Source organism: Balaenoptera physalus (assembly GCF_965194825.1).
Source record: "Balaenoptera physalus genome assembly, chromosome: 4".
Taxonomy (NCBI): Eukaryota; Metazoa; Chordata; class Mammalia; order Artiodactyla; family Balaenopteridae; genus Balaenoptera; species Balaenoptera physalus.
The window spans coordinates 89,785,661-89,806,995 of NC_138891.1; positions in this window are offsets into that span (position 1 = coordinate 89,785,661).

The window sequence follows — 21,335 nt, forward strand, 5'->3', positions numbered from 1 at the left end:
GGACAAAATACTAAATTCAAGATTGAGATGAGTAAGAAATTTAGATAAGGAAAAGCAATTTTCAAATGATTTAAATAATAAGAAATCAAAATGGAAAGTGCATATATAAGAGGTCATCAGAATACTAACATATTCTGATAGGATAGGGACATATATCCAGAGATCCATATTTTAAATTTCATATAGACTGTAAGAAAAGCTTAGGCCAGAGACTTATAGTTTAGAAATAGTTTAGTCATCTTTTACTTTGTCACCTTCTCTCAGCAACTCAGCTTCCTCTATAAACTGTTGGTACAAATCTTTCTTCCCTCTAATAGGTTGTTATACAGAAAAAATTTTAAGTGTTTGAATGTAGTTTGATCTCTTTGAAAAATCTGCACACATAAGTACAAGGTATTCCAATAGGCAAATGAAAAGATGTGCAACATCGCTAATCATTAGAGAAATGCAAATAAAAACTACAATGAGGTACCACCTCACGCCAGTCAGAATGGCCATCATTAAAAAGCCTACAAATAACAAATGCTAGAGAGAGTGTGGAGAAAACGGAACCCTCCCACATTGTTGGTGGGAATGTAAGTTGGTGCAGCCACTGTGGAAAACAGTATGGAGGTTCCTCAAAACTAAAAATAGAATTACTATATGATCCAGCAATCCCACTCCTGGCATATATCCAGAATGAACTATAATTCAAAAAGATACTTGCACCCCTATATTCATAGCAGCACTGTCTACAATAGCCAAGACATGGAAACAACCTAAATGTCCATCGACAGACGAATGGATAAAGAAGATCTGGTACATATATATACAATGGAATACTACTCAGTCATAAAAAAGAACAAAATAATGCCATTTGCAGCAACACAGATGCAACTAGAGATTATCATACTAAGTGAAGTAAGTCAGAAAGAGAAAGACAAATACCGTATTATATCATTTATTTGTGGAATCTAAAATATGACACAAATGAACCTATCTATGAAACAGAAACAGAATCAGGGACATAGAGAATAGACTGGTGGTTGCCAAGAGGGAGGGTAGGTGGGAGAGGGTAGGAGTGGGAGTTTGGGATTAGCAGATGCAAACTGGTATATATAGAATGGATAAACAACAAGGTCCTACTGTATAGCACAGGGAACTATATTCAATATCTTGTGATAAAGCATAATGGAAAAGAATATGAAAAAGAATGTATCTATATGTATAACCGAGTCACTTTGTTGTACGGCAGTAATTAACAACACTGTAAATCAACTATACTTCAATAAAAAATAAATAAAATTTAAAAAATAGATACAAGGCATTCAACTATAGGTGGCTGTGAATTTATTTCATGTTCCCCAAGCTACTAATAGCTCGAAAACAGCTAATCAAAGCTGTTCAGTTAGGAAACAGATGACTTTTCTGCTTTATTGATCTGTTTCTGATCTGAACTGAGCCAGGCAGGTATGTTCCTATCGTTAATGGCACATTTTAACTGATTTTATTTAACTAACTAAATCAAAAGCCCATTACTTCCCAATTTGATTTGAAAATAACTGCTGGAACAAGGATCTTGGATAGTTTGGACACCTGAGCTTCTGCATTAGCTAGCATAAAAGACAACAAGTAATTGTATGAACCAAACACACCCAATTTGTACAGCTAATCATCACAAAGTCCATTTTCTATTATTTATCAGTATGGGAGTATCAGAATGTCTTAGCTGAATCTAAATTGGATTGCTTTTTGCGCATTGTCACCTGCAGATGTCTATTTGTGTCTATGGATGTGAGGGAGGGGTTTTAATTTTTTGATTGAAGGAGAAAGTGGAGATTTTATTGTTGTTTATGGTGATAGTACTAGTAAGACAAAGACCCATGGGGGAAGAGTCTTGATAAACACCGTGAAAGCATAGACATTGTGTTCTCCCTTTACTTGAACTAATTAACCAGCTCCAAACCTCTGTCAAAGAAGGGTTAAGAGCAGAAACTTGCAGTTATGTTCATAAAAGATGTTATGAGACTCAGCTTATTCAGTGCTGTTTTTAGGTCCAACTGAGAATTAAAGGAGGAAACAGAGTAAAGTATTTGTACCGAGAAGACTCAAATATTTGGGAGTAGACTGAGGCTCGCCCCTCAAAATGGTTTGAGTATTGGAACAACTGAAATTTAAATGTTAATGTGAATGGTATTATGTATGTTCTCCCAGGATAGTGAAACCAGTTACATATACCCAACCTATTTACATACACAAACTGTATCTATTCCAATGTATTTTCTCTTATTTAACCAGCAACAACCCAATAATCCATTTCAAGGGTAAACTATACATACCCAACCTTATAATCTAAACCTCTTTAGCTGAAGTGATATTCTTTTTCTGTCTCATAAAGACCCCACATAGATCATCTGAGTATTGAACTTTATACAAGCATAGTGACTACTCTGAATATTTATTATTTTAAATAAATAGGCCATCTTTATAAATAACAAAGTGATATTAACCATTTTGAGACTAGGGACAATAGAAGAAAAGGTAATTACTGTTAAAAGTGTTTGAGCTGTAGGAGACCCCTGCTGCAATAGAATTTGCAATTCCTCCTGAGCACTCAGCAAATACAACACTTCCTGTGCTTGTGGAATCCCCTAATCATAGAAGTTGAAAATGCCCAACATTCACCATCCTGCATCTTTGCAATGAGGACCTGAGCGTACCACCTAGACTCTGCCAATCAGACTTGGTGGTTCTGGATTTCCACTAGCAAGATGACATGAAGAAGTGGAGACCAGAGAACGTTCTCTGCTTGCTAAACCAGTTGCTTCAAAGCTCGAGTCCCCTGCTCAGCAATGTTACAGGTTCCAGCTACTGGGGTTCTAGTTCTTGCTAACAGCACTGTGTTTTTCATCGGACCACTTTTTCATCTGACCTGGCTGTATAAGTCTGCACCAAGTTTTTCAACCTTCTCTGAGCATCTGTAAACTATCCAATTTGCTTTTACTAAATTACATTTCTGTCCCTTGCAACAAAGAACTCTGATTAGTAAATCTGGGAGTGAGGAAGCTTCTTCTAAATAGTTCAAAAAATGTTAAACTATTATTTATTATCTATTAAACTGCACAGGCCCTTCTACCAGACAGTGCAACTCTCTTGGTCCCTTTATTAAAAATCTCTGCCAAAAGTCACCTTATCAGACTTTTCTAAAAAGCACTCCCGATCAATTCCACCCCTTCAAGCCCTGCTGAATTTTTCTTGGTATCACTTGTCTCTGACCCCATATTATATTATTTCTTGTCTTATTCCCCCACTGGTACATAGGATCCATGAGAGCATAGGCTTAGTATGAGTTTTCTATCACTTCCTTTACTGTAGCCTTTTTTATATACTTTAAAATTAGAGCTTGTAAGAAAGGCAATTACATTCTAATATATTGTATGGTGATCCACTTGTATCAGCCACTCAAGTAGCTGTTGTAATTTGTAATTTCTTTAAAAACCAACATTGGATATGGTATGGGAAATTAAGCATTATGGAAGTAATTTGACATAATCATAAAATCAGAAAATTTAATGATGATGTACTGCTGGAATACTGAATGTTTATATATGGACTTAATCCATGTTTTTTAGAAAAGGACAATATAAATGCTTGCCTTTCCCCTCCATTATTCTGGTGTAATCTTTAATATATGTACATAATTTAAAGTACTATCAAGCTGAATTACTAAAGCAAAAACATTACTGTTGGCTTCTTACGTTAAAGTGTTTTAGGTTATTTTACGCATTAAAGGATATTAGCAGCAGCCCGATCGTTTTAGTGAAGAGAAGTTTCTGTCCAGTGTAAAGTAAGGCTAGTGTGTTGCAATTCCACATGCTGATTATTAGATCTGCTTTTTACATAACTGTACCAACCCCTTATTTTTCTGAAGAGCTCAAATATTTTACAGAAAATTCCTTAATTGCAAAATTTTAACGTAAAAAAGGCAAATCCCAGCCCCCAAACACAGGAAAGTGTTATGGCCTCCTCTCAATCTCCAAGCAAGGCTCCTCATAAGTCAGAATCAGGAAGTCTGTTGTCACTGTCAGGTAAGTGCTTTGAAACAGTGTAGGCAGCACAGGTGTGGTTGTTCTGAAAGGGGTGGTGACAGCTGTGGAAAGAGCACTTGGTGAGGGTTAGGAGATCTCAGCTTGAATTCCAGCTCTCCCACTAACCAGCTGTGTGATTATGGGTCTCAGTTTTCTCATCCAAAAAATAGGGAAGTTGAATTCCTCCTTACTCTGAAATTCTACGAGTTTTTCAGAGTCTAGAGAAAAGATCAGATGTCTGCTTTAAGAATAATAATACTAAAACTGATTCCTGGACAGCGAATTAAATCTACAGAATATCCTTTTCTAGGTTTAGCAATTCAGGGGCCCTTGAACTTCAGTCACTGGGTACAGTCACTGTGACCAAACACAGAGCTCTTCTAGGGAGCAGGACAGGAGAGAGTGCCATCATGTTTGCTCATTCTTGCCAGCCACCTGTCTCTTGAATAAAAGATAACAACACTGTGGACCAAATGGAGAGAGAAGATGCTATTGACCTCGCAAAATCTGGGGGAACTCTAGGGCACTTGAGATACGAAGTGTTCTCCATGGGTTCGCCTAGCTTCCTTTCCAAGGACACTCTGTATCTATGATTGCTTGTAGCTCACACTTTGTTGTCACTCACCATTCAGTTCTCAGGGATGAGGAGGTAAAATACCTCTTGTTCACTGACCTGAATGGAGGATGGCAGGTGAAAAATCAAGCATTTGTATTTCTCGTATAAAGTTAGTAAGTGTAAAAGCTTTCCTGTCCTCAGGCAAAGATCTAAATTGTGAATCAACAGGGTGATACATAGATATGAGTACAGAAACCTCAGAAACCTTTTATAAGCCTCAAATGTCCATGTCTGCAGGCAGGTTACAGCGTCAAACATCCAAGTACTGGCTGGGGTTGGGATCTCAAATCATTTTTTTAAAGTAACATCATAGACCTCAGAGCTATCAACTAGGTATCCAAATAAACTGAAGCCTATCTTTTATCTACAGTTCTTACCTAACATGGGCATCATTGAAATAAACACCTCTGCCATAGGCTGTGGTTCACTGCAAAGCTATTGTAAAGAAACATGTGCTAAGGAGGGAGAAGGAGCTGCTTTTGGCTTTCCCTTCCCATGGAACAGTGGTATGCAAATATCACTGCATACTGGAATCACCTGAAGATTTTTAAAAACCCCAATGCCTGGGTTCTACTCCTGGAGATCCTGACATAATTGGCCTGGGTGGGGTCTGGGCATCTGTATTTACAGAGCTCTTTGGGTATTGCCAGAGCTAAGAACCATTGCTTATCGAGGCCGCCAGTAAAGGGGCCATTTGGTCCTTTTAGTGATTGTTAGCTTGGATGCAGAATGCCTGTTTACTAAGAAACTGGGCTGAGGTGGCAATTCATTCTGTTCAGAGCACAAAATCACAATCAGCTGTTAATGGCTTTTTTGCTGCACTGACCTATGCTAGATTCAAACCAGCAGTGACCTTCGTTTTCCATTGTCTGTAATTAAGGATGTCTGCCACCACCATGATCCAGTTTGGGGCCTGATTCTCATAATTACCAAATGCATTTTGGCAGCTGTAGAAAAAGAAGGCCTAGGCCACCGAAATGAGATAGAGCCATGATGGCAAAAAATAAATAACAATGATGTTTAGCATTTATTTCATGTTTAATCATTATTTTTTATGCTCTTGACGTTTATTAACTAGTTATTCCATATGATGTCCTGGGGAAGTAATGCAGGATTACTATTTGCATTTTATGTCAGTCAGTGGGGCAGAAAAGTATTTTGTCAGGTCTTAGGAGTTGTAATTTTTAAATCCTTTGGTGCATGATGAAGCTTGTGGCTTCCCATTAAAGAAGGGACTCAGAGACAGTGAAACTTGCACTGATCTCAATAAATAACCTCTATCAAAGTGGACAAATTAATGATGGATTTTATGACTAGCTCATTATTATGGTCTACTTTCCCTTTCAGGGTACACTAATAATCTCTAAGGGATTTTAAAAGTCTCTATGTTTGGTGTAAAAAGCCAAAATCTTTTCACCTAAACAATAACTCAAATGTTGTACCCAAAAAAGCAGATAGTGCAATTTTTAAAGTTCCAGACCTTGTAGAGGAAGATAGGAAATTCCCTGCCTTTTCCCACTTCCAACTCCCAATTTCAATATTCTCCAATACTCACTTCCGACCACAAGGGGCAGAACATGTAATATTTTTATCATATTCCATTTATTGGGTACTTCCCACGCCTAATATTGTGCTACACACCTTTATATACTTTAACACATTTACTCTCAAATTGTGTACTGGGTAGTGGGTTGCGATCCCCTCCCCAGGTTATGGATAAGAAAGCTAGAGCTCAAAGAAATGTAGGAACTAGTACAAGACGTAACAGATAAGAACAGGATTAAAGCCCAGATCTGTTTGACTCCAGAAACCTAAAAACAAAACAAAACAAAAACCCTGTAGAAATTGTTGAAGTGTATCTTTGGGCTTTCTCATCTCTCTTTCTAAATATTCCCTCAGCAAATTCCCTCCACTGCAGTGACCCACCCTGTGTCTGAAACTTAGCCTCCTCTCCTTCCAAAGAAGCTCCTCTGACATTCTCTTCTGTCAGACCCTCACAGACTGGCTAAATCCAGCCTGTTACAGCCTAGAAAGGAATCATGTTGCGATCCCTCCCTCAGATCCCTGGATTCCAGTTGATCACAATTTCTGTCCATCATTTCCTATTGAGGCTGATTCTAGTTCTTTCATTACTACTTTTAGTCCAGGCTCTAGAACAGCCTCCCCTCATTCTCAGCATCTCCTGCACAGCCGATTATTGCCTCTGGACCAATAATCCCCGAATACTACTTTCTGACTCAAAAACCCTCCATGGATCCTCATTTCCTATCATAGCAACTCTAAACCTTTGAATTTGGTTTTCAGTGCATCTCATATTATTTCCCCACATTATTAACGATTTCCATTTCCTATTCAATTTAATTTCAGCTTTATTAAGATCTCAAAAGTTGTCATTAGATCTCTTAATTAGTCATTGTTAGATATGATCATTAGTGAATTGTGGGTGGCACGCAGGATTGTCCAGTGAATGATCATAGGTGATTCAGTGTTGCCTGGCAATGAATGAGAAGGGACCAATGGCTTCTACTCCCAGTGATCTCTACTTCCCCCAAGGTTTCCAGGAGTTGGACAGCAGGCATTCCCAGAATCTCATTCAAGCTCGAGAAGTTTGACACCCAGACTCAGGCCGTTCCTCTTACAGGGCTACTCTCACAGTTGCCCTATAAGCAGAGAGCAACATGAGGTGGGGCTGCTCTCCTAGAGAACAGACTTGGTGCATACAGCTGCCCCTGACTCAAACTTGCCTCTGAGCAGGATGTTGTGTCAATAGAGAGTGCTGGCATCAGCAGATTTTTAAATGGAGAAATGGGCATGGCCTTGGTTCAACAATTCAAAATGTAATAGGGAAGAACCTTTGTATTCTATTACAAGTTCATCACTAAAAAGGGATGTTGCCTGTAAGCTTAAATTATACATAATGGCCCATCTCTAGGAACCCTGCCTCCCAGGTAATGAGCTTTAGGTTAAAATACCTTTGTTTAGCTCACGGGAAGCATCCTGACCAGGGCCACCTGTGAATGGCTGCCAGAAGGAAGAACTTAACACATCCCCTCAGGAGTCTGGTCAGAATCAGGACTTTACCTCCTCCCCTTTTAATATAAAAGAAGCCTGAATTCTAACTCAGGGAAGATGCTTCTTTGGGACACCAGTCTACTATCTTCTCGGTCTGCTGGCTTTCCGAATAAAGTTGCTATTCCTTGTCCTAACAACTCGTCTCTCGGTTTATTGGCCTGTCATGTGGCGAGCAGTATGAGCTTGGACTTGGTAACAAAAACATCAGATTAAGAGTTGAAGACCTCAGGGGCTTCCCTGGTCGGGCAGTGGTTGAGAATCTGCCTGCCAATGCAGGGCACACAGGTTCGAGCCCTGGTCTGGGAAGATCCCACATGCCGCGGAGCAACTAAGCCCGTGCGCCACAACTACTGAGCCTGCGCGTCTGGAGCCTGTGCTCCGCAACAAGAGAGGCCGCGATAGTGAGAGGTCCGCGCACCGTGATGAAGAGTGGCCCCCGCTTGCCACAACTAGAGAAAGCCCTTGCACAGAAACGAAGACCCAACACAGCCATAAAAATAAATTTAAAATAAATAAATTTAAATGATGTCTGCAACCAAAACTACACCCTTGGTTAGAGTCACAACCGTTCAATTCAGCTTCCCTTCATTAAAAAAAAAAAAAAAAAAAGAGTTGAAGACCTCAGAAACTGTATGATCCAAGAACTATCCAAAATGAGTTTAAATTAGAACAGAAAGGAGAACTCTGCTGATTTATAAGCTTGTGTAGCTTTTGTAGTTATTGCCGGAGTTTCACACAGATGGCAGCTACTGAATTATAGCAGATTTACTTTCCATCAAGTTCAAGTATACAGTTTGCAATTCAGAAAGTCAAAAAGAAATGACACTATGAGTAGTGAACAAAAAGAAAGGCAAAGCAATAAGGAAACAGAGTTCCAGATGAGCTTAAACCTAAAACTCATGGTACCTAAAAGAACAAGAGTAACAAGAAAGGAGAGAGACAGAGACAGAGAGGAAGGGAATTCACTTCAGATCATATTGGGGTGAATGAGGTAGAAAAACTGATATTAAGCTGTAAAACGGTCATGATGACATATAAAGAGCTATACAATGGATTATAATACAAAGATGATATATAAAGGGTAGAAACAACAGCAATAATAGGAAACACATTTATTGAGGGCAAACTGTGCACTATACAGAGTCTAAATACTTTATATGGATTATTTCATTTAATCTTTAAAACAAATCTATATGATAGATGCTGCTCTTTTTTTCTGATTTTAATTTTTTATACAATTTTTAAAGGTTATACTCCATTTCCAGTGGCGATCATACACCCAGTAGTTTGTCCTCCCACTCCCCTACACCTATATTACTCCTCACCCACTCCCCACTGGTTACCACTAGCTTGTTCTCTGTATCTGAGTCTGCTTCTTTTTTGTTATATTCACTAGTTTGTTGTACTTTTTAGATTCCACATATAAGTGATATCATACAGTATTTGTCTTTCTCTCTGCCTTATTTCACTTAGCATAATACATTCCAAGTCACCTGTGTTGCTGCAAAAGGCAAAATTTCGTTCCTTTTTATGGCTGAGTAGCTTTCCATTGTGTATGTGTGTGTATTTATATATACATACATACATACACAAAAAATAATTAAACCCACAAGCTGCCTCTATCAGCAGTCTGTGAGGGAGATCATAACACCTGGTTGGGTCACCTAGTTACACTCTCACTTCGGTTGGAACTTCAGGGGGTGGGAGGGGAAGATGGATATAGTAATGCCAAAACTTACCTGTAAATTAAGAAGAGTTTTTATTACAATTTTTCATCACTGCTCCTATTCCTCCTCCTTTGTCCTTTTTTCATCCTTTTTCTCTTCTCTACATCAGTGCATGACATTTAATGCTACATATAGTCCTAGCTGATGCCAATAATAAAAGAAAAGAAACCACGCACACACAGAAAGCAACCTAAGTGTCCATCTGTTGATGGACACTTAGGTTGCTTCCATATCTTGGCAATTGTACATAACGCTGCTATGTACACTGGGGTGTCTGTATCTTTTCAAATTAGTGGTGGGGGGCAGGGGTTATATATACCCAGGAGTGGATTTGCTGGGTCATATGGTAGTTCTATTTTTAGCTTTTTGAGAAACTGCCATACTGTTTTCCACAGTGGCTGCACAAATTGACATTTCTACCATCAGTGTACAAGGGTTCCCTTTTCTCCACATCATTGCCAACATTTGTTACTTGCTATTTTTTATTCTTTTTGATGACAGTCATCTGACAGGTGTGAGGTGATATCTCATTGTGGTTTTGACTTGCATTTCCCTGATGATTAGAGATGTTGAGCATCTTTTCATGTGCCTGTTGGTCATCCGCATTTTTAAATTTTTTGTTGGTAAACAAACTGATGTTCAAAGAGCGTAAGCATTCTGTGCAAGTTTTTCAACAAAGAAAAAAGATTAAAGGGAGGAGGGGTGGATAAGTCATTTCCCCATGGTCACACAAACAGCAAACGGCAGAGGCAGAATTCAAAACCAGCTCTTCTGATTCCGGGTCACATGCTTCCAGCCAGTATATAAACACATGCAAACTTAATGGAACCATGCTGCAACTACTGCCTCCTAGATGTACTTTTTTGCCTATACTATGGACCCCCAATGGGAGTTGTCCCTGATCTTCTAGCTTGCAAGTTGTGTGGGGAAGAAGAAATAAATGGATTTGACAGAAGAGGCAGCGCTGCCACAGTCCTTCGCCTCTGGCTAATTAGGAGCAAGCATGCAGGACAGAAAGATAGTTAAGGTATTGGAAAGAAATCAGATTTAACTGCTCAGAGTTAGAGAACACCCTGCTGTGAAGATGGGCTGTGACACGGGCACCGTGGAGAGGGCAGAGCTGCAATGCTCATGGGACTTTTACTGATGTAACATCACAAGCAGCTTTTAAATTAAGATGATTTCTTCCTGAACCATGAATAAAGGAAAGCTAGAAAACAGAAAATGAGAACAGCAAAATGTCTGGAAATTAGGTTTTATTTAATGTATTCAGTCAGGCAGGCAGGCTGTTGGTTGACAAATATTTATGAAGAGTTTGCTCTCTGTGAGGATCACTGAAAGCTACGAAGAACATAAAAATACATAAAACACAGTCTGTCCTCAAGGAGCTTATGGCTAGGGAGATATTATACGGCACAATGTACCAAATTGTGCACAACATAAAGACCCAACAATCTGACAAGGTACACGAATCCATTTGATCCATTTGTTTCCCCAGTATCTAATATCATACTTAGTGCAAACATACCTGCCCAGCTTCATTTAGTAATGTATGTTGAACACACTAAGCTGAGTAGGCATATTTGCTTCCCAGGAATAAACAACTGTAATATCATAAACTAGGATATAATTTTCCTTCCTTTCACTGTTTTGTTTAAAGTGCCATAGATAAAGAAAGATCATCTTAAGCAAAGTTTAAATCAGTCTTGCAATTAGTTTAAAATCATTCAGGCCACTGATGTCTCTTCTCAGTTCAGCTATCAGCTCTATACTTCACAATTTCTCCCATCAACCCACTTCCTTTTTCTACTTCTTCAATCATCAATTCAATGTTTGGCAAGAAAAAGGATAATTATACACTGGAAATATTCTTATAGCTTCTCTCTCCCTACCAAAAAAAATTGAACTATCAAAATTTTTTAAATTCAGAAGGGCAAGGGCTGGTTGACTTTCATTAGGGTAACTGATTTACTTTAGGTTATGGGTATTGGAATGAAGACATAATTTCAGAAGAAAGTAAATTTAGCTTAGAATTGGAAGAGAGTAGATTTAGCTAAGAATTGAAACTACCATGTAAATTTCCATGAGTCTACAGGATCAAACCACCAAAGAAACAAGGTTACTAGGCAGAGATCTCTATAGTACCAGTGCACGGCTGAAAACAAACCAAAAGGCACAAGAAATTTGATCATAAGGGAAACATTAAGTTATTAATAAAGGTTCCCATTCACTAAGTGCCTACTCTATGTCAGATATTGTGTTAATTGCCTTGCTCTGTGTTTTAGCACATTGCAGGCTCTTAATAAGTATTGGTTGATTTAACATCTTATTTTTAACCTTTACCAAAAAACCTGCATGTTCCATTTTCCATGTGAGAAAATCAGGTCAAACAGCTAATAAATGGTGTCTAAGCATTTTTCTCTAGGCTGAGCTGCCCCTCACCAGGCAAAAGAAATCTGATGATTCTGCATTGAATATACAAAAAAATTGACTTTGTTTTTTGTAATTTAAATGTCCTTAAACTGGGCATTTGAAAGACTCTTCTAAATTGCAAGCATATAGAAAATACAAATGCATCATTCTACGTGCATAACTGAGTGGTTAAAAATGCAATTACTTGACCTTCCGTTGTTGTGGATTTGCACACACACAATTTTGAGGTCCTTTGAAGGAGACAGAGTAAGACATCAAAAATATTACTTAACTTCATAATTATTATCATAGCAAACACAACTGTAAATAATGTATAATTGTATTTCCAATTGAATTAATTTGTAATTATGGAAGATTATAGAGAGAGAGATTATACATGTATATATATGAAGAGAGATTATATATGTATATGTGTATTTATATATATATGAAGAGAGAGAGATGGAACACTTGACATTTGTCCTCTATAGCCTTTTCTACCTCTAACATTTTAGAATATAAATTGCCAATAATGTACAACTGTACCCACTTTTCTTTATTTTTTTCATTGGAAACAAATTTGACATACCTTCTTCCTTCTTTTTATTTCTATTGCTATACCTATATAGTATACTATCCTCCCTCAAAATCATATCATCATCAATTTAAAAATCAGTTTAATTGGTGGCAAATCACTATGGATATTTTCATATTGGAGATGGAGAAATTACAATAGGGGAAATTTGTGATTAACCAAGATCTTGAATCAAGTGAGGAAAACATAAACATAAGAAAACAGACAACAAGTTGCTTCAACACGATGACGTATATCCTAAAAATTAAAAATGTTATTGATTACTCTTGTTTTTAATGCACTGTCACAACTGTGAACTGACAATTACATATTATGATACATAAGAATAGATATTTCTAATATAAAACAAAAGATATGTGCATTTTATTTCTACAGAATTTTGATTTTTAAAATATTTATATTAAATCTAAGCAGAGATAAATCAAATATTAAGTATAATATAGTATTAGATTATCTGTATTTGAATTTTATTTACCAGTAATTGAGGTAGAAAGAATATGCATCGATAAAATCTATTTATATTCCCTCTACATTATTTGTGCGGTTTGGACTGACCTTAATAAATTAAATATTATGAATACATTAGCCCTCAGAAACAAGAATAAAGAGGATGTAGACATTCTCTTGAAAATCTATGACCTTGCTGAAAGATTCAGTAACTGTCATGGCCGTGCCAGTCTGAATGATGGATATTTTTAAATGTTCCAGGGAACACACAGCAGAATCCTTCATAGAAAGCAACAATGGCTTTACATAAAATCTCCCCAATGCAGACAGAATTCCTGAGATTTAGTAGACAGCCAGGAGTATGGGAAGAAAGACAGGACGCTCAGGGCAGTCATGGGTTTGAAGTTCTCTCCACAACTTAGTGAACATGGGACTTTGGGCAAGTTATTTCCTTGCTCAAAGCCTCAATCTCCTCATTTTCAAAATAAAGCTAATAACACCAAACCTGAAGAGTTATGACAGGAAAAAAAGGCACCTTGACAGACATGCTGATTTCGTTAATTGCATAACTAAGCCTTCAGGATGGGAACCTGTAAACTGCAGCTTAATTTTCCACACGACACAGGCTTCACGTGTGTGCTTTGTCAAGTGGTAGCTCAGTCTCTCCATCTGACACACGACCCCTCCCTCATAAGTATAAGGTGAGAACTTCTTGGAATAATAAATTTGTAGAGGATTTATATTGCATATTATTTATTTTCATTATTATTTATAATTTTGAAGGAAAATTACAGTTTTTCCCTATAGGAGTTCAGTTAGGTGAAATAGAGTTCCATAGGATTTGCAGTTTGGAAGTGGAATTGGGGGAATGGGAAGAAGGAAATAGTCAAAAACATTCCAGGTGACCTCTAATAAGTACCCAGAGTTATTGAATTACATGCTTTCAGTAGGTCGTGGAAACCTCTGCTGATACACCCAACGCCTTTAGACAGTCGCTTGAAAGGTTTAATTCCCTGTGATAAATAAAACAACTTTTATCTCAAAATCTGAGAAATGTAATGCACGTCTAATTCTGATCCACAAACACATTGATCAACTAGCATCTCTAATCTACATGTTGAGCATTTTACCTTTTCACTTGCATTTATTTATTTATCTCTTTGTTTACATAGTTACAGTATTGTTTCCTTCCTACCTAAGAATGAAAACTGGCAGCTCATTAAAGCTGGAAAATCAGAGGCATTAAATGCAGCAACAGCAAGAAAGGAACAATTACCCACAATAAGCAAAAAAAAAGATTTCTCTGAGAGCTACATTAAGCAGCATGTTTTTGACAGCTTTTATACTCTGTCAACTTCCAGGCAGGCCATTAGAGGAAGAGGGAGGAGAAAGAAGGCAAAAAGACCTCAAAGCACTTGTCCGGTTTTCCATAATGAGCTTCCTGTCTAACTCTGCAATGAACAATAAAGACCAGCCCCAGTAACGGGTCCCTGGTGAATGTGAGGTTCCTAATCCACATGTGTTGCTCCACACAGCTGCATGAGGAAGAGAGGGACCAAAAAATATCCCTGCCTTTTATGCAGCTCCTTAAAGGCAAGGTCCAAGACATGATTCATCTCTGTATCCCCAGCTCCCGCCAGGATTAGGTGTTTGTAGGATCAATTTGAATATGATTATGTGTTTTTGAGCATGTTAGATTAAAAGATCCTTTAAATGACTTATTTATGAAGCATATTTTTCCCCTGACCAAACTATGTCAATTCCAATGACTGTGTTAATCCATGTTGATCCGTGAACCTCCTCCTCCAGATACACACACATTTGCTATAATCTAGTCCTGTTTCTCACCTGCTTATCCTCATATTTAACTAATCAACCATTGACTTTCAGACTTCCTTGCCAGTCCAGGTGCTTTGACTAGTTTCAACCTTACCTAGGACATTCCAGTAGCCAGTCTCTAAGAGTATCCTTGATCCCCTCTTCCTAAATGGTACAGGAAAATGAACCTAAGAACATTCTCCCAAAAAGCTGGAGGCTGGGCCTACTCCCTCTAGCCAGCTCCTGCTACATCTAGCAGGCTTTTGAAAGGACCACACCATCAGCACGAATTCTAACATTCTCACTAGCAGCCTTCTTTCCAGACCCACCTGACCCACTTCCACCCATCTACCACCAAAGCTCCAGGAGAACTCTATGTCCTCCACAGTCGGAATCCACTTGGGGTTGAGTTTCTTTATTTGCAGCAGTTTAGCTGTTGAGCAGTGACTGCAGTCAGTAATAGAGACAACAATGTCCCCACAGGACAAGGTCCAAGCAGCAGCACTGCAAGCGCAGGCATTGAAGACTTAGTGACGTGTTCTTTGTTCAAGGTGCTGAAGGTGGTCTCAAGCAGTGCCTGTGAGCTCCCCATCACTCTGCCATGAGGCAGGTGGTGTTTCAGAAGGTTAAGGTCTCATATTATGCTTAAAGGACCTGAGTCATCAACTACTGACTGCAATGTGTGCATCAACAAATTCTCTCAACAGCAGAGGAAAACCTGCTACCATCACAAATGCCACTGTAATGAAGCAATTCTGCTCAACAATGCCATGGCCAAGACCCAGGTAAAGCTCCCCTGAAAAAGCGACATTTTTAAGAATTACTTTTTAGAACAGATTTAGGTTCATAGCAAAATTAAGAAGAAGGTGCAGAGATTTCCCACATAACCCCTGCACCCCCACGTGCATAACCTTCCCCATTATCAACATCCCCACCAGAGTGGTACATTTGTTGTAACTGATGAACCTACACTGACATCACAATCACCCAAAGTTCACAGTTCACCTTAGGGTTCACTCTTGGTGTTGCACATTCTATGGGTCTAAACAAATGTATAACACCATATATCCAGTGTTATAGTGTTATACAGATTATTTTCACTGCTTAAAAAAATCCTCTGTGCTCCGCCTATTCATCCCTCTTCCCTACACCCTAACGTGTGGCAGCCACTAATCTTTTCAGTCTCCATAGCTTTTGCCTTTTCCAGAATGCACAGATGCATAGTTGGTATCATAGAGGGTGCAGCCTTTTCAGATTGGCTTCTTTTACTAGTAATGTGCCTTTAAGGTTTTCCATGTCTTTTTTTTTTTAATTAACATCTTTATTGGAGTATAATTGCTTTACAATGGTGTGTTAGTTTCTGCTGTATAACAAAGGGAATCAGCTATACATATATAAACATTCCCATATCCCCTCCCTCTTGTGTCTCCCTACCACCCTCCCTATCCCACCCCTCTAGGTGGACACAAAGTATTAAGCTGATCTCCCTGTGCTATGCGGCTGCTTCCCACTAGCTAGCTATTTTACGTCTGGTAGTGTATATATGTCCATGCCACTCTCTCACTTCGTCCCAGCTAACCCTTCCACCTCCCCATGTCCTCAACTTCATTCTCTACTTCTGCGTCTTTATTCCTCTCCTGCCCCTATGTGTTAGCATATGGTATTTGTTTTCCTCTTTCTGACTTACCTCACTCTCTGTAACAGGCTCTAGGTCCTTCCACCTCACTACAAATGACTCAATGTCGTTTCTTTTTATGGCTGAGTAATAGTCCATTGTATATATGTGCCACATTTTCTTTATCCATTCATCTGTTGATAGACATTTAGGTTGCTTCCATGTGCTGACAATTGTAAATACAGCTGCAATGAACATTGTGGTACGTGACTCTTTTTGAATTATGGTTTTCTCACGATATATGCCCAGTAGTGGGATTGCTTGCTCGTATGGTAGTTCTATTTTTAGATTTTTAAGGAACCTCCATAAAGTTCTCCATAGTGGTTTTATCAATATACATTCCTACCAAAAGTGCAAGAGGGTTCCCTTTTCACCCAACCATCTCCAGCATTTATTGTTTATAGATTTTTTGATGATGGCCATTCTGACCGGTGTGAGGTGATACATCATTGTAGTTTTGATTTGCATTTCTCTAATGATTAGTGATGTTGAGCATCCTTTCATGTGTTTGTTGGCAATCTGTGTATCCCCTTTGGAGAAATGTCTATTTAGGTCTTCTGCCGATTTTTGGACTGGGTTGTTTGATTTTTTGACATTGAGCTGCATGACCTGCGTGTATATCTTGGAGATTAATGCTTTGACAGTTCTTTCATTTGCAAATATTTTCTCCCATCCTCAGGGTTGTCTCTTCGTCTTGTTTATGGTTTCCTTTGCTGTGCAAAAGCTTTTAAGTTTCATTAGGTCCCATTCGTTTATTTTTGCTTTTATTTCTCTTTCTCTACGAGGTGGATCAAAAAGGATCTTGCTGTGATTTATGTCATACAGTGTTCTCCCTATCTTTTCCTCTAAGAGTTTTATACTGTATGCCCTTACATTTAGGTCTTTCATCCATTTTGAGTTTCTTTTTGTGTATGGTGTTAGGGAGTGTTCTAATTTCATTCTTTTACATGTAGCTGTCCAGTTTTCCCAGCACCACTTATTGAAAAGGCTGTCTTTTCTCCACTGTATAGCCTTGCCTCCTTTATCAAAGATAAGGTGACCATATGTGTGTGGGTTATCTCTGGGCTTTCTAACCTGTCCCATTGATCTCTATTTCTGTTTTTGTGACAGTACCATACTGTCTTGATTACTGTAGCTTGTAGTATAGTCTGAAGTCAGGGAGACTGATTCCTTCAGCTCTGTTTTTCTTTCTCAAGATTGCTTTGGGTATTCAGGGTCTTTTGTGTTTCCATATAAATTGTGAAATTTTTTGTTCTAGTTCTGCGAAAACTGCCAGTGGTAGTTTCATAGGGATTGCATTGAATCTGTAGATTGCTTTGGGTAGTATAGTTATTTTCACAATGTTGATTCTTCCAATCCAAGAACATGGTATATCTCTCCATCTGTTAGTATCATCTTTAATTTCTTTCATCAGTGTCTTATAGTTTTCTGCATACAGATCTTTTGTCTCCTTAGGTAGGTTTATTCCAAGGTATTTTATTCTTTTTGTTGCAATGGTAAATGGGAGTGTTTCCTTAATTTCTCTTTCAGATTTTTCATCATTAGTGTATAGGAATGCAAGAGATTTCTGTGCATTAATTTTGTATCCTGCTACTTTACCAAATTCATTGATTAGCTCTAGTAGTTTTCTGGTAGCATCTTTAGGACTCTCTATGTATAGCATCATGTTATCTGCAAACAGTGATGGTTTTATTTCTTTTCCGATTTGGATTCATTTTATTTCTTTTTCCTCTCTGATTGCTGTGGCTAAAACTTCCCAAACTATGTTGAATAATAGTGGTGAGAGTGGGCAGCCTTGTCTTGTTCCTGATCGTAGTGCAAGTGGTTTTCATTTTTCACCATTGAGAACGATGTTGGCTGTGCGTTTGTCATATATGGCCGTTATTATGTTGAGGTAAGTTTCCTCTATGACTACTTTCTGTACGGTTTTTATCATAAATCAGTGTCGAATTTTGTCGAAAGCTTTTTCTGCATCCATTGAGATGATCATATGGTTTTTCTCCTTCAATTTGTTAACATGGATTATCACATTGATTGATTTCTGTATATTGAAGAATCCTTGCATTCCTGGGGTAAACCCCACTTGATCATAGTGTATGATCCTTTTAATGTGCTGCTGGATTCTGATTGCTAGTATTTTGTTGAGGATATTTGCATCTATGTTCATCAGTGATATTGGCCTATAGTTTTCTTTTTTTTGTGACATCTTTGTCTGGTTTTGGTGTCAGGGTGATGGTGGCCCCATAGAATGAGCGTGGGAGTGTTCCTCCCTCTGCTATATTTTGGAAGATTTTGAGAAGGATAGCTGTTAGCTCTTCTCTAAATGTTTGATAGAATTTACCTGTGAAGCCATCTGGTCCTGGGTTTTTGTTTGTTGGAAGATTTTTAATCACAGGTTCAATTTCAGTGCTTGTGATTGGTCTGTTTATATCTTCTATTTCTTCCTGGTTCAGTCTCGGAAGGTTGTGCTTTCCTAAGAATTTGTCCATTTCTTCCAGGTTGTCCATTTTATTGGCATAGAGTTGCTTGTAGTAATCACTCATGATCCTTTGTATTTCTGCAGTGTTAGTCATGACTTCTTTTTCATTTCTAATTCTATTGATTTGAGTCTTCTCCCATTTTTTCTTCATGAGCCTGGAGAATGGTTTATCAATTTTATTTATCTTCTCCAAGAACCAGGTTTTAGTTTTATTGATCTTTGATTTCATTTCCTTCATTTCTTTTTCATTTATTTCTGATCTGATCTTCATGATTTCTTTCCTTCTGCTAACTTTGGGGGTTTTTTGTTCTTCTTTCTCTAATTGCTTTAGGTGTAAGGTTACGTTGTTTATTTGAGATGTTTCTTGTTTCTTGAGGTAGGATTCTATTGCTATAAACTTCCCTCTTAGAACTGCTTTTGCTGTATCCCATAGGTTTTGGGCCGTCGTGTTTTCATTATCATTTGTTTCTAGGCGTTTTTTGATTTCCTCTTTGATTTCTTCAGTGATCTCTTGGTTATTTAGTAGTGTATTGTTTACCCTCCATGTGTTTGTACATTTTACAGATTTTTTTCCTGTAATTGATATCTAGTCACACAGCTTTGTGGTCAGAAAAGATACTTGATACGATTTCAGTTTTGTTAAATTTACCAAGGCTTGATTTGTGACCCAAGATATGATCTCTCCTGGAGAATATTCCCTGAGTGCTTGAGAAGAAAGTGTATTCTGTTGTTTTTGGATGGAATGTTGTATAAATATCAATTAAGTCCATCTTGTTTAATGTATCATTTAAAGGTTGTGTTTCCTTATTTATTTTCATTTTAGATGCTCTGTTCATTGGTGAAAGTGAGGTATTAATGTTCCCTACTATGATTGTGTTACTGTCAATTTCCCCTTGTATGGTTGTTAGCATTTGCCTTATGTATTGAGGCACTCCTATATTGGGTGCATAAATGTGTACAACTGTTATATCTTATTCTTGGATTGATCCCTTGATCATTATGTCATGTCCTTCTTTGTCTCTTGTAATAGACTTTATTTTAAAGTCTACTTTGTCTGTTATGAGAACTGCTACTTCAGCTTTCTTTTGATTTCCATTTGCATGGAATATCTTTTTCCATCCCCTCACTTTCAGTGTGTACGTGTCCCTAGGTCTGAAGTGGGTCTCTTGTAGACAGCATATATACAGGTCTTGTTTTTGCATCCATTCAGCCAGTCTATATCTTTTGGTTGGAGCATTGAATCCATTTACATTTAAGGTAGTTATCGATATGTATGTTCCTATTACCATTTTCTTAATTGTTTGGGGTTTGTTATTGTAGGTCTTTTCCTTCTCTTGTGTTTCCTACATAGAGAGCTTGCTTTAGCATTTGTTGTAAAGCAGGTTTGGTGGTGTTGATTTTTCTTAGCTTTTGCTTGTCTGTAAAGGTTTTAATTTCTTTGTTGAATCTGAATGAGATCCTTGCTGGGTAGAGTAATCTTGGTTGTAGGTTTTTTCCTTTCATCACTTTAAATATGTCCTGCCACTCCCTTCTGGCTTGCAGAGTTTCTGCTGAAAGGTCAGCTGTTAACCTTATAGGGATTCCCTTGTACGTTATTGTTGCTTTTCCCTTGCTGCTTTTAATATTTTTTCTTTGTATTTAATTTTTGATAGTTTGATTAATCTGTGTCTTGGCATGTTTCTCCTTGGGTTTACCCTGTATGGGACTCTGTGTTTCCTGGACTTTACTATTTCCTTTCCCATATGAGGGACGTTTTCAACTATAAACTCTTCAAATATTTTCTCAGTCCCTTTCTTTTTCTCTTCTTCTTCTGGGACCCCTATAATTCGAATGTCATTGCATTTAATGTTGTCCAAAGGTCTCTGAGATTGTCCTCAATTCTTTTCATTCTTTATTCTTTATTCTGCTCTGTGGTAGTTATTTCCACTATTTTATCTTCCAGGTCACTTACCTCTTCTTCTGCCTCAGTTATTCTGCTATTGATTCAGTCTAGAGAATTTTTAATTTCATTTATTGTGTTGTTCATCATTGTTTGTTTGCTCTTTAGTTCTTCTAGGTCCTTGTTAAACATTTCTTCTATTTTCTCCATTCTATTTCCAAGATTTTGGATCATCTTTACTATCATTACTTTGAATTTTTTTTTCAGGTAGACTGCCTATTTCCTCTTCATTTGTTTGGTCTGGTGGGTTTTTACCTTGCTCCTTCATCTGCTGTGTATTTCTCTGTCTTCTCATTTTGCTTAACTTACTGTGTTTGGGGTCTCCTTTTTCCAGGGTGCAGGTTCGTAGTTCCCATTGTTTTTGGTTTTTGTGCCCCGTGGGTAAGGTTGGTTTAGTGGGTTGTGTAGGCTACCTGGTGGAGGGGACTGGTGCCTGTGTTCTGGTGGATGAGGCTGGATTTTGTCTTTTTGGTGGGCAGGACCACGTC